The sequence below is a fragment of the Taudactylus pleione genome, unplaced genomic scaffold, assembly GCF_031769625.1.
Source record: "Taudactylus pleione unplaced genomic scaffold, aTauple2 ptg001661l, whole genome shotgun sequence".
In the NCBI taxonomy this organism is placed as follows: Eukaryota; Metazoa; Chordata; class Amphibia; order Anura; family Myobatrachidae; genus Taudactylus; species Taudactylus pleione.
Window position 1 is genome coordinate 1572501 of NW_028286058.1, and position 14593 is coordinate 1587093.

The 14593-nt window shown below is 45.0% G+C and overlaps 1 protein-coding gene across 1 annotated transcript in view; it reads right to left on the reverse strand.

Annotated features, from left to right (window-relative positions):
• The window catches only part of DICER1 (dicer 1, ribonuclease III), a 73319-nt gene that overhangs the window by 50881 nt on the left and 7845 nt on the right, over window positions 1–14593 (reverse strand). Inside the window, exon 2 of the mRNA XM_088464380.1 lies at window positions 1304–1387. The gene's annotated coding sequence lies outside the window, so the exon portion shown is untranslated. The remainder of the gene's footprint in view (window positions 1–1303; window positions 1388–14593) is intronic.

Here is a 14593-nt window from a genome sequence, read left to right on the forward strand (position 1 = left end):
CGCCCAAATTTTGCTCAGTTGTTTTTTGCGACGTACAAATTTTTTTCCAGTAATTTATCATTAGAGGGGATGTCCAAAGGGTTCTGAAAGAAATCCCCACATTTTTAGCCAAAAATAGGGATTTTGCATTTATTTTCTCCTGGTCTGGAGAAAACTTCTCGTGTTTTATTTCGCCTTTTGCTGTTTTCTCCTGTTTTTTGGTGAAAAATTTTGCCATTTTGTGTCGAAAAACTGCAATTTTCGCCGCCAATTGAATACGTCCCTAAGTTGGAATATTAGGACACCTTAAGACATTTTCCTGGAGTTATAGAACAATTATTTCCCTTTGAGATTTGTCAAAAGCACAATCCGAGATCCTGAAAGTGTGAACCTCTACATCTACGGCAATATGCAGGGAATGGTGGGGGTAGAGCTCACATTTTCATTTACTTTCTCAAACAAAATATATTTTTTTTAACAATAGTTAATAGTAGGACAGTTAAGGTGCAAATCCACTTAAAGATCTGAAAATGACTGCACGATTATGACATTGTAATCGTGCAGTCGTTTGTCAGTCTGTGATGAGCCTGCACTGTACGAGCAGTCGTTCAGTGCAGGCTCATCAATCATCTGCATACATTCTCAACTGGATGATATCGTCAGGTTGACCAGCATGTTTGCACGATGATAGTTGTCTAAACGACCAGCGGGCACGCTCATCGCTGGTCGTTTTAGACATCTTTGCAAACGATTTATGAACGATTGAACGATCACGTTCAATCGCTCACATAAATAGTCTAGTGGATGGGCACCTTTACCCTTTAACCATTGCTGGCAATATTTAAGGCACAACAGGTGGGGCCTGTGTCCTTGTCAACCCACAGGGAGGTTTGCATTTTATAGATCACGTATTCTATTGAGTGTATTACATTCTTCATTTCTCCCCTTTCTATATTGGAAAGCAGTTTAACACACACAAAAACTAAAATAAATATTACAACAAGAAAAAGAAAGTTTAGGCAACGCACATTTGCAAAGCAAACAAACTACAGAGCCAGAGACTACGTTGAGGTCACGCTGCATCCACAAGTATTACAAAACGATCTTCTGGTTCCAGCCCCTGAATGGGTGCCAGAAACAGCTTTTATTAGGAGTAATTACAGAGCGCGGACATGCCTATACGGTGCGCGGTAAACATTATACAATGCGCAGGGATTATAAAGAGGATAGTTTGAGATGTTTGAGGTCTTGCACTTGGTGCCCTAGTGTGTACTTAGCGACCAGCCGGGTCTGACAGAAACAATGATCTATTTCGGCTTATTACCTGAGTAATCCTTTACCTCAGCGCTGATTACGGAGGCGTCCCAGAGGTTCTCCAAGTCGGTAACTTAGTATCACCCTTGGTAACCTACAGGAAACATAAAATGGGAGCTTTTACAGCAGAAGTCACATAAAAACCATGTGCGAGTCTGCTTTCCTGCAGTTCTAGTCTTGGCTAAGCAGGGACTTCACGTGCATTTTTGGTAAATCTAATTACAATGTGTCCTTTTTGGCAGCCCAGAGAGCTCGCTTCAGAAGGAGATTGCTTTGTATCTGGGAAATTCTGGGATCCGAAACAATTAGTGTGGGTGGAAAGATGAAGCACTGGGCATACTACATCTGACCAACAGGAACGGCCGAGACCCACACTTTCTGTGGGCTCCAAAATTTACTGCATTGTCTCAGCGGACCAAAGGCAAATGCACTTTTTTGAGGGGGGGGGGGGGGGGGGGGAGGGATTGGACAATTTAATTAGTTTAAGTGACTATTTCAAGACAGGAAGATGTTATGTATATGCTTTACATCTTAAAACAGCTTGTAAAAGGCAGATTTCAATGTGGCCTGTGAACTGCCATTTTCACATTTCAATAGGAAATATAACATTACACCAGAGTTAACAATCTGAAGAGAAAACGGTGAAGTCAAACATTTTACTGCTGCTTAAAAAATAAAACAAGGTTAATATGAGCAATAAAATGGAACATTCCAAGGCTTTGTCAGACAGGGCGCTCGCTTATGTGGCTCGTCATCGAGGAGCGCGCCGACTGCGAAGCCTGGGGAAGAGATTACTGTGGATGGTAAAATATTCCATGAATGGTACGTTGATCTGGAAACTGGATTGAAAATTATACAAATACCTACGAAGATACGGAACCATGAATTTGGCATTTCGGAGTATTTATTTATTATCATCAAATAAAAGCCCAACTTTTTCTTCTTAAATTTTGACCTAGAGAGGCAAATAGTAAAACAGGTTTACAGATTTCTGCCAATTTCACTTTTCTAAATGTATTGTAGGTTATCGTGATCATATTAGGGGTTCCTGGAACAACTCTCCTTATGGTACTGGTGGTAATAAGTGGGGGTGACACGTCTGAGCAGGGTGGGGGTCCAGCAAGACAGACACTTGTGCCTTCAGTCATTACTTTTTTTTTTTTCTTTTTTTTATGTGGCTTGGACTCATTCTGATGCAATTGTCAAAAAAATTAATACAAAAAAATCCTATTTAAATCCAAAAAACCTGATTTAAATTAAAAAAATTCAGTTTTTTTTATTTATTTTTTAAAAATCCAATTTTATGCAGCCCTGCTTTAGTGATCACGACACTGGTTTTCTGTTCTGGCTTATTACCATTATGTAAATGGTTCATTGTTGATGTTTTTGGTTGTTTTGTTGAGTTATTGATAATTGTATAGTGAAGCATCTTTTCTGCCCTGATATAAGTTTCCCCAATGACAAACAATTTGGCAGTAAAGATTATTTTCACTTAGGAAGTGCCCACAAGTCCACACTGCACATTACCCAGAGTACTTGCAAACTCCACTGCTCCTGAATCCATTGACTCTCCAAAATATTCATTTTTACATCGATGGTGCTTTTGGACTTTCAGCCAGGATGCAATTATGATTTAATTGAGCAAGACACGTTACTGATGACAAGGATTCCAGCGAGATATTCTTGGTAGGTGATTGAAGCCACTGGATGTTACATTGAACCCATACAGCTTGTGATGCTAAATAGATTTTGGTTCCCCCAACATGTGGATCGACAAAGTGTCACTTCCTTAACTCTTTCTCAATTGTTATTACAGGGAATCCATTTCAAGGGATCTCTACTGAGCTCAACAAACCCCCAGTGGCTGCCGGATTCTTTATTTTCCCACGAATGGACAGGCTGATTAGTTTCGTAGGCAATTACCTGGGTTTTGCAAACAAATGTTTACTTTATACTATTAAAAATGGACAGAAATGGATTAAAAAAATTGTTCGAATGTGATATCACAATTATTTGAGAGTTTAAAACAGAAGATTTGAGTAAATGAAAAAAAAAAAAAAAAACACTGACAAATATTGGGCAGGAACTGAAAACAAAAACCCTTGAAATATGACTGCACCACAAGGAAAAATGTTGCTGAAAGCGAGTGATCGCTTGCTAGAGACTTAAGGATCACATGCAGCTTTTTTAAACCAGATTTCAATGTTTAGAGTCCAGAGTTCTTGTGACACTTCACAATCCACTGATGCTCAAAGTCGTGGTTCATCTGGCCAGGCAACTTGATTGCAGACAGACATCAGATCAGCTGCAGTACGGTCCCATACCAGATGGACGGGAGAACAGTAGTTGCATCCACCAAGAAACAGGACATGGGTGGACAAACCTCCGGGTAGATATCGGAATATAATGGAAATTTAGATTATTAGTCATGGGTTTTTCCTTGTGCCTACAATTGTGGTTCCCAAAATCTGTCCTCAAGGAACCCCAACAGTCCAGGTTTTAAGGATATCCATGATTGAGAACAGTTGATTAAACCAAATTGATTGAGGTACTAATTAAAATCACCTGTGCCCAAGCATGGATATCCTTAAAACCTGGATTGTTAGGGTGCCTTGGGGACAGTTTGTAGGCCAGAGGTTTCCAAACTAAGCCATTGTCCTATTGGGGTTCTGACATGGACTATTAACTCTTTCATCAGAGCGATCAAGGCCGAGCAAGATAGTGTGACACTAACGTTCCACCACTTAGGCTACAGAACAGTGCTAGATTTCCATAAACTATTTTTACAGTCGGCCCATGACATCTTTGGGATCCATCAAGCCCCAGTATCGCTGTCCAAATTGTACTACTTGCAGAGGTGAAGATTAGCAGCATTGTGCATTAGTTACTGGAGATAAATGACAGAGAAATCACATATTACATTTATTTCATTACACTACTGTCATATGTTCTCCAGTAACTAATAAGCAAGTCATTACTTGTTGGCAGAAGTGGTCGCTCTAAACATTTGCCATTTATGAAATAGTCGGAGTCGGGCTAATAAAAAAGGAGGAGTGAGTGGAAGATTTGGGGTACTGACTCCGCAGTCCTGCCTTGAAGGACTGCTGCGAGACGCCACTGAACTGGTCTCTTAGGTTTCCATCTGATTCAGAGGTTTTTTTATATTATTGGATGTTTATTTTTTTTCACTTTAATGTACATTTGTGACCACTTAATGGAGCCAATTGTCAGGGAGACCTTATTGGTTCTCTGAACACTTAAATATCTTTCCTGTTGGACACTTGTAAAACCTTCTGATGAAACGGTTATATTGCTACAACGTAGAAACACGTTAAAAGAGACCTCTGACAGTCTTCTCCACAAATCACTACATGCTCTGGTGACTGATTTGGATCTTGGAATATCAAGCCTTACAAACAAACACTAACTTGCGTCTTCCTCCGTCCGTCGTCTAAACACAGTGTTGCTCCCACGGATGCTGCTCTACCATTACACCAGGTGGGCGGTTACTATATCCGCGGGGAGTGTAATTCACTGTGGAACATCCATTTCACGGCTGCTATACTGGGATTGGATGCAGTGTTGCTACAAAAGGATGCTGCCCCACTATCAGGTGGGGAACCTTTTTTCGGCCGAGGGCCATTTTGATATATATAACATTTGCGGGTCCGGTGCATGCCACGCCCCCTCCGTGTGATGTCACACAGGGGTGGGGCCACAATCACCAGCGATTACAGCAATACCCGGGGCATCCTGAGGATGCACCGTGGAGCTGTAAGGGCAGCGGTGTGGCCGTCTGAAGGGTCCTAAGGACTCTCCAGGCGGCACTGCTGCATAGATTCTGGCTGCAGGGTGCCAATCTAGACACCCTACTAGCCAGATGAGGCTAGCAGAAAAAAGCTCAGATGGTCAGACCAAATGATACCGGGGTCCTTATACGCCCCCCGGGCATGAGGTTCCCCAACCCTGCCCTAAAACATTTCCACTGCATTTTAGCTCTGCCACAAAAGGACCAGCTGACATCATGTCAGTGATTCTCTAGTTAACACAGGTGAGTGTTGACTAGGAGAAGGCTGGAGATCACACTGTCATGCTGATTGAGTTCGAATAACAGATGGAAGCTTTAAAAAGGAGGGTGGAGTTTGAAATCGGTCTTCCTCTGTTAACCATGGTTACCTGCAAGGAACCTTGTGCAGTCATAATTGCTTTGCACAAAAGGGCTTCACAGACAAGGATATTGCTGCTAGTAAGATTGCACCTAAATCAACCATTTATCGGATCATCAAGTACCTTCAAGGAGAGAGGTTCAATAGTTGTGAAGAAGGCTTCAGGGCGCCCAAGAACGTCCAACACAGTCTCCTAAAGTTGATTCAGCTGCTGTATTGGGGCACCATCTGCGCAGAGCTTGCTCAGGAATGGCAACAGGCAGGTGTGAGTGTAATATCACCCACAATGAGGGAAAGACTTTTGGAGGATGGCGGGTGGACAAACAAAAACCCACAAATTCTGACAAACTCCAAGCATTGATTAGGCAAGAATGGGCGGCCATCAGTCAGTATGTGGCTCAGAAGTTGATTGACAGCATGCCAGGGCGAATTGCAGAGGTCTTGAAAAAGAAGGGTCAACACTGCAAATATTGACTAATTTGCATAAACTTAATGTAATTGTCAATAAAAGCCTTTGACACTTATGAAATGCTGTAATGTTACTTCAGTATACCATAGTAACATCTGACAAAAAGGTCTAAAAACACTGAAGCAGCAAACTTTGTGATAACCAATACTTGAGTCATTATCAAAACTTTTGGCCATGGCTGTATATACCACGTGTGTGTGTGATATCTTGAATGTGAATAATTGGTATAGTACACAATCAAGTGTAGTAATGGGTTGAATGTATTCTAAGAAACTGGCATAAAATAAATTTCATGGACGTTAGTTTGTCGAAAATTACTATAATGTTACGGAACATATTAATGTGACCCTCACTGATATAACGCAATGTTCACTCTAGGTCCGGCGCGTCTGCGCGCGCCGAAGTGGCTAATGAAAAGGGGGCGTGTCTTTAAGACGCGTCGCCATTTAGTCACTCTTGGGAGCGTGCCCGGCCCTTACGTACTTGCTGGGTTGCCCCCAAGTGCTGTTGTCAGTGTGAATGGATGCTGGGCGCATGCGCCCGGCATCCATTCATCGGTGGTGACCGCTACACTGCAGTTTTCCCAACCCGCGGGACACTGTGACCCACGGGTGAAGATGGCACCCGTAAGTTGTTTCAGCGGGGGCCACGCTGGAGTGCCGGGTGCTTTTTGCCCTTTAGAAATAGGGCAGGACGTGGTGCCCCGCTGAAACAGCTTAGCGGGAATGCTAATAATGGTTGAGTCTTATTTCTGCAATCCGATCCATGATATGAGAAAAAAAGAGAGTTATGGTAAAACTTACATTTGTTAGCTCTCTCTCTCTTCAAAGTCCATAGGGTCCACTGGAAGACAATGGGGTGAAGGTGGTACTTGGAGGACCGGACACCAACAGCAAAGCTTTTTCCTGTCCCAGGATACTCCGGTCCTTCCCCCTATACCCGCCCACAGCCTGAGTGCAACTCAGTTTTGTTAAAAAGCCCAAGGCAGGAGCAGGATAAGAGAAGAAAGACTGATACACAGAAGAATCACACTCTCTCACAAAGGAAACAAGTATCGAAGAGAAGAAACCCATAGAAGCCAGGAGCGTCAGGGCGGGTGCCCTGTGGACCCTATGGACTTCGAAGAAATTTAACAAGGGAAAGTTTTACCATAACTCTCCTTTTCTTCAAGGTCCATAGGGCTCCACAGGGACACAATGGGTATGTCCCAAAGCAGTTGTTCAAGGGCGGGGATGCTCCTGAGCTGAAAGGAGAACCCGGCAGCTGAAGAAAGCATCCTGACAGGCAAATGTATCAAAGGCATAGAACCAAAGAAAGGTGTGAGCGAATAGAACGAGCAAAGACTGTAGCCGGCACAGGAAGGCCAGTCTGCGTGTAAGCCTGTGACATAGTCATGCAAAGCCATCTGGCCAGAGTCTGTTTGTTAGCGGTCCATCACTTCTTATGGAATCCATATAGGATGAAGAGGGAATCTGATTTCCTGATGGAACTAGTACGGTCCATGTAGATCTTCAGAGCACAGACCACATCCAAATGGGCCTCATCTGCCGAGGGGTCTGGTGATTGAAAGGCCAGAACCACAATTTCCTCATTGAGGTGGAAATGAGAGATCACCTTGGGAAGGAAGCCAGGGCGTGTTCGAAGAACAGCCCTGTCCGGATGAAAGATTAGAAATGGGGAACGACAGGAAAGCGCCCCTAAATCCGATACCCTACAGGCAGATACTTTAACCAGAAGAAACTGTCTTCGAAGTGAGCTATTTGACATCTACTGAATCCAGGGATTCAAATGGAGGTTCCATGGAGAACCACTGACAAATCAAATCCCACGGAGCCATAGGAGGGACAAAGGGAGGTTGTATACTTAGAACACCTTGCAGGAAGGTGTGAACATCCAGCAGAGGAGCAATTCTGCGCTGGAACCAGATGGACAGAGCAGAGACGTGCACCTTCAGAGGCGCTAGGCGGAGTCCGAGATGCAATACAGCTTGAAGAAAGCAAGGATTCTAGAAACCCTAAAAATCTGAGGGTCAGGTTCTAGTAGCACACCGCTGGAAATATGTATGCCACACTCAGTGATAAATCCTGGCAGAGGCTGGATTACGTGCTCTGAGCATGGTCTGGACCACAGATATGGAAAACCCTTTAGACTTTAGGAGGGATGTTTTAAGAGCCAAGCTGTTAAAGACAGAAGTGCCAGCTCCGGATATAGACAATGACCCTGAGACAACATGTCTGGTCATAGAGGAAGTTGGAGAGGAACGTCTATGGAGATCTGAGTACCAATGGCGCCTGGGCCAAGCTGGAGCTACCAACAAGACCGTGCCCCCTTCCTGCTTGAACTTCCGAAGAACTCGAGGCAGAAGGGAGAAAGGAGGAGAGAGGTATGCCAAATGGAAGGTCCACTTCACAGATAATGCGTCCATGAAGGCTGCGTCAGGGTCCCTTGTCCTGGCCCTATACACTGAAAGCTTATGGTTGTGTCGTGGGGCCATGAGGTCCACATCTGGTAGACCACATTTGTCCATCAGGAGCTGAAAACTTCTGGATTGAGAGACCACTCCCTTGCATGATCCTCGTCTGGGATCTGATGAGATGAGGCAGCCCGTTCCACCTGGAGAGAATCAGGTGTTGTAGGGGCCTGGAGCGAAATGGAGCAAACTCTACCATGTCGAAGGTGGACACCATGGATCCCAAGGTCTGTATTGCAGAGAGAGTTGATACTCGTTGCTGTAATACAGAGATTTTGTCTACTGTCAGGAAGATTCTCTGAGAGTCCAGAAAGGCTCCTAGGTGTACCATTCTTCGAGAAGGGGGTCAGGAAGGACTTTTTCCAGTTTATCAGCCAACTGTGCGTTTGTAGAAAGGCAATGGTTACTTGTAGATGGTGGTGAACAATTTCTGGGGAGCTTGCTAAGAGCAAGAGATCGTCCAAGTATAGGAGCAGTCTGACCCCCCTGACGACGAAGATAGGCCGCCATAACTGCCATGATCTTGGGAGCTGTAGAAAGCAGAAAAGGCAGTGCTTGAAATTGGTAATGTTGTAGTACAGAAAACCGGAGATACTGCTGATGAGAAGGCGCTATAGGTACATGTAGGCAAGCGTCCTGAATGTCCAGAGACACCATAAAGTCCCCAGGCTCCATAAACCAAGACAATAGAGCATAGGGTTTCCATTTGAAACCTGGGCACCCTGATAAATTTGTTCAGAGACTTGAGGTCGATGAGACCCGTTGGGCTTTTGAACCAAGAAAAGGATAGAATAATAGCCCTTCCCTCTCTGTGATGAGGGGACCGGAATTATTACCCCCGAGAATAGTAAGGACTGAATGGACTTCTGGAAGAGCAGTGTTTTGCTTGGGTCCGATGGAGGTCCAGTGCAAAACAACTGCTGGGAGGGCCGCCTCAGGAATGAGAGGGCGTATCCATGGGAGACCACTTCTCTTACCCAGGGGTCTGAGGTGGTCGGACGCCAGAACTGGGCGAACTGAAGAAGTCGGACTCCCACCGTGGGAGCCCCCAGGGAGAGGCCGGGCCCATCAGGCTGAGGGCTTGTCCTAAGAATTGGTAGGTGGACGTCTAGTAGCCCAGGACTGTTTTGTCCTAGACTTGGAGGCCTTTGTGGATGCCGACTGCCGTGGAAAGGACTGACCTTTAGCTTTTTCTTGGGGACGAAAGGACCGAAAGGATGACATCTGTGGTTTCGTAGTTGATGCAGAGGGCAGCAAGCGAGTCTTGGAAGCTGCCAAGGCTAGTCACAATCTTGTCCAATTCTGGGCCAAACAGGATCTCACCAGAATAAGGCAGTTGCTAAACAGGACTTGCAAGACACCAGAGTGGGAGCAGCAGGCTGCTTGTTATTCATGCCTTTGCCAGACATAGCTGTAAGGATAATTGTAGCACACAATCTGTCACAGATATATGTACAATATGGCAGTGTAGTGCGCAACACAGATATACAGTATGATAGCCTTCACAAATATAGGTAGATGTGAGGTACAATAAACCCGCTATACCTCAGTATTCTCAGTTTGAGAAAAATAAACAGACAGCAGCGCTAGCAGAAGTCAGGTACAATGCAGAGCATACAATATAACTGCAGAGGGCACGAAATGTAACTACACAGACCGCAGTGGCTGGTAGGAAATAGCGCTGTATAACCTGGCCCTTGGGAGAGGTATACAGGGAGACCGGATCCAGCGTTCCCAGAGACATGAATGCAGAAAATGGCTGCCGCGAGTCTCAGAGGTGGCGGAGGGTGAGGGAGGAGCAGCTCAGGAGCGGCAAGACCGCAGTGGAATGGTGCCCTGAGCCGGGAGTGCCTTCTCCCCTATGCTGACATCAACCACTGGGTCCCTGGCCTTAATCTGTGTCCTGCACCAGTACTGTAATGCCCTGGTGGTCTAGTGGAGTCTCGGACGAACCGCTGTCCACATCAGCACCTCCAATCTGTCTCCTGAGACTGGAGGCAAGACTAAACATAGACGCAGGAACTAGGGGTGAGCGGGCTCGGTTTTACTCGGATCTTTTTATTGGCTATCGCCTATCATGTGTTTTGGATAGCCAATAGAATAAATCCGAATTTGCGGTAAAGTGGTGATAAGAACCGAGTAAATCCGAGAAAAACCGAGCCTGCACATCCCTAGCGGGAACCTGCCTTACCTCAACTTGAGTCACGGCTGCAGTCTGGGGTCCGAGCACCCTTGCTAGCCAGGTCCCCACGGAGACCCGCAGAGAGTACCAAGCTGAGGGCTGATGTTGCGGCGCTGCGGAGGGGTGATGGAGCAGCAGTGCAGACATCCAGAGGACTGTCTAGCGCTGCTGCACTTAGTAAAAATGAATATAAAAGCTTGGGCCCCACTGTTCTAACGATGGTCCAGCTCCTACCGGACACCAACGAATACGGAGTTGCCCTCAAGCTGTGGGCGGGGTATAGGGGGGAGGGACCGGAGTTTACTGGGACAGGAAAAAGCTGGCCAGTCCTCCAAGTCCCACCTACACCCCATTGTCTCCCCTGTGGAGCCCTATGTACCCTGAAAAGAAATTAAAGTGTATTTCCCTAATTTATTTATTAGTCCTAAATGTCATCATGAATCTATATGGTTATATGCATGTATGTAACACAATTGCATACATGCATATAACCTAATGGCCAACAAAAGACGTGTAGGAAACTGCAGAGCTGGATTAAGGTGCGAGGGGGAGGGGGCACAGGGGTAAAGTGCCCCAGCCCTCAGCCACCCTCTTTCAGGGCCAGGACCATCAAGTTACAAGTGCGGATCTGTAAGTAGGCTGGAGGGGGGGGGGAGGGAGTGTGGAGTCAGTGTAGGGGGAGTGTGGAGTCAGTGTAGGGGGAGGGGCTCCTGCAGAAACAATGGTAGATAGGAGTGGAGTTGCAGCCATTGTTACCAGTCCCCTGCCTGTAAGGTGAGAGGGAGGGACACTAATGTGTCCCCCTGTCTATCTCTGTGTGACTGGCTCTCCTGTAGGTGTCACCCTGCTCTTAACTATGGGCCTACTTCAGTATGGATCGCAACTGCGATCGTGGCTGCCATTTCGCACGCAGTCTCACTGCGATAGTATGCATTGTGATAGCTATGCCGCCGCAGCACAACATAAGGACGCCCACCTTACCTTACACACATCCATAATGTTTAGCAGGACTGCGACACCATCGATAACATCGGAGTACCATCGCAGCCTCACGCACACTTGCACAAGGTCAGACCTTAACACAGGAATTGCTCACCGCATCGCACGCAGTGAGAGCACAAGCTGCGTATGGCATCACACTGCCTTATTTATGTACGGCGTTCAAAAGCACTGGCACGCCTGCGTTTCGCCGACCACCCCCAAATGTTACTTCCTGTCAATCACTCCGCGATGAGTTGTGTACGCGCACTGCGACGCATACTCAGAACGCAGCAATCGGCCAAATGCGTGCGTAATCGCAGTTGTGATCCTTGTTGAATCAGGCCCTAAGTATCACACCAGAACACTCTGGTAATAACATCACTGACACAGTGAAACGCTCGCCAGCACCGCTCACGGGGTACCTCTGTGTACACAGGGGACCCCCGCGCCATCTGACCTTTACCCAATAGGAATTTATCGCTGTCTTCTGAACAGGTATGCTTTCTATGCCTTCTACTGCTCTCTCACCGATCGCAGCCGCGTGCTGACACCCTGCACTGGCATAACATCAGGGTGAAGCCTTGAGCCAGCGTTGGCAGTAGAATCGGTTCTTGACCCCGTCACCGGACCATTGCACAGGGACTCTCATCCGCAGATGCTCAGCATGACTGGGGAAAGCAGATCCCATTGTATGTAAATGCACGGTACTTTGTTTCCCTTTCATCACTCTTAAATCTTGAAGTTATACCTGGCACCATATTTACTATTGGGATATTGTCAAACTGAGGGACGCATCATGAAAAAACAGATCGATAATGGTCATGGTGCAATTAAAGTTGAGTGTTTTTTCACATTGATTGGTTTACTGTCACTTGTATATTCCCCCGATACTTACTTCATGGTAAATATCTTCACTTATATAATATTTCTCTATTTTTTATTGTTTCCACCACTTTGTGTTTTAGGTCTATCCTGATTGCATATTTACTGTGTCTTCAATATAATAATACTGCCTACATTTTCTGTTAATGGCTGGTAATGATTCATATTGCATTATCTTAATTTCTATGATTGTATTATTGAAGATCGGAGTTACATGTCCTCTACGGGATGAAGTTAATAGACCGGCGGACGCAATCCCGCCGGTCTAAATCCCAACTGGACCTGCCCGACAAGGGACTTAAGTTAGGCGTCGAAAAGCAGACGCCTATCTTAATCCCGACGCCGGAGGACCGACCCCCACCATCCCGATCGTCCGCTGATGGGCAAAGTATAACCCTTAGCCCGAGGGGTTAGGTTTAGGCACCCCTGGGGGGAGGTTAGGGTTAGGCACTAGGAGGGGAAGTTAGGGTACTTACCTGTTGAGCCGCTGGTAATTCAATACCATTCCATTCTCTACCAATGAGGACTATGAAACATTGTATATAAGCTGAAGTGTGTTTCTGTGGTTTCATTGTTGTAGACAGGAGATATAAATATATATATATATTATATGTATGTGTTTTTCTGTGTCCTGATTTCCTTTAATTTAAATAAAAATTAAAGGTTATATTTTAGATGTTTTTGAGGTGTGCCACCAGTAAATAAGGAGTACTTTTTTCGTTTTGTGTGAATTATCTTAGTTTTTTTGCTCCTAGGTTGCACCCTCACCCCTTTCACACAGAAAATGAAAATCCCGGGTAATTCACTTTTACCCGGTAATTTGCTAAACAACCCAGGTTTTTTCCCCTGTGTGACTAACAGAAAATGGCAAAAAACATGACACGCAAAATACCAGGTAAAAGCTGGTGTTTTTTACATTTTCTGTCTGAAAGTGGTATAAGGGGAAAATTTACTAAAGTGAGAGTTTCTAGAAATGGAGAAGTTGCCAGTAGCAACTAGATTCTAGCTATTATCTTCTAGAACACAGGTTCTCAAACTCGGTCCTCAGGACCCCAAACAGTGTATGTTTTGCAGGTCTCCTCACATAATTACTAGTGAAACAGTTAGCTGCACCTGTGGATCTTTTAAAAGGTGTCAGTGAGTAATGAATACACCTGTGAACCTGCTGGGTGACCTGCAAAAAGTGAACTGTGTGGGGTCCTGAGGACCAAGTTTGAGAACCACTGTTCTAGAACAGTGATTCCCAACCTCGGTCCTCAAGGCACACTAGTTTTAGTGATATCCATAATTGTGCACAGATTGTTTAATCAAAATAACTGAGGCACTAATTAAGTCACCTATACTCAAGTATGGCTATCTCTAAAACCTGGACTGTTAAGCTGGCCACACATCTAAAGATTATCTGTCCAACCAGCCAACTACTTGATTTGTTGCAATGAATATCTGGTAATGTATGGGAGTAAATGACAATCAGCAATTTGCTCCCAAACGCCGGAAAATGGACAAAAACTGTTGTTTGAACAAATTGTTTAGATCAAACATTTAACAAACTTGTCTGACCGGCGATTTTCATCTGTTTTCTGGCATTTAGGAGCAAATGACTGATCATCAGTTACTCCCATACGTTACCAGATTCTCATTCCAAGCAATCACCTAGTTGGCTGGTTGGACAGATAATCTTTAGATGTGTGGCCAGCTTTAGTGTGCCTTGAGGACAGAGGTTGGGAACTCATGTTCTAGAAGGTGTTAGTTAAATGTTAAGTAGTATCTGATTGGTTGCTATGGGCAACATCTCCACTTCTAAAAACTCTCACTTTAGTCAATATTCCCCTAAGACTTTACAGTCTTGAGAATTATGTGGGAATCTATTATTACACTATAGTGATACCTCAAATATTACCTCAGTTGGTTGTACCGCTGTTTCCCTCCCTCTCCCGATTTTCCTATATAACAGTTGCTACAGGTGAGAGGGGTTAGAGTTCTCACCAACGACATTCTAATACTATGACATTTTTATCAGCAGTTGATTATATTATATAGCGGCAGGAGGCTCCTATTGAACTGCTAACAGCCTCTCACAGAAGGAAGAAACTACAATTTATGATGATAGGAGAGCAACTAATAGTCCTGAAACATGACTTCATGGATAA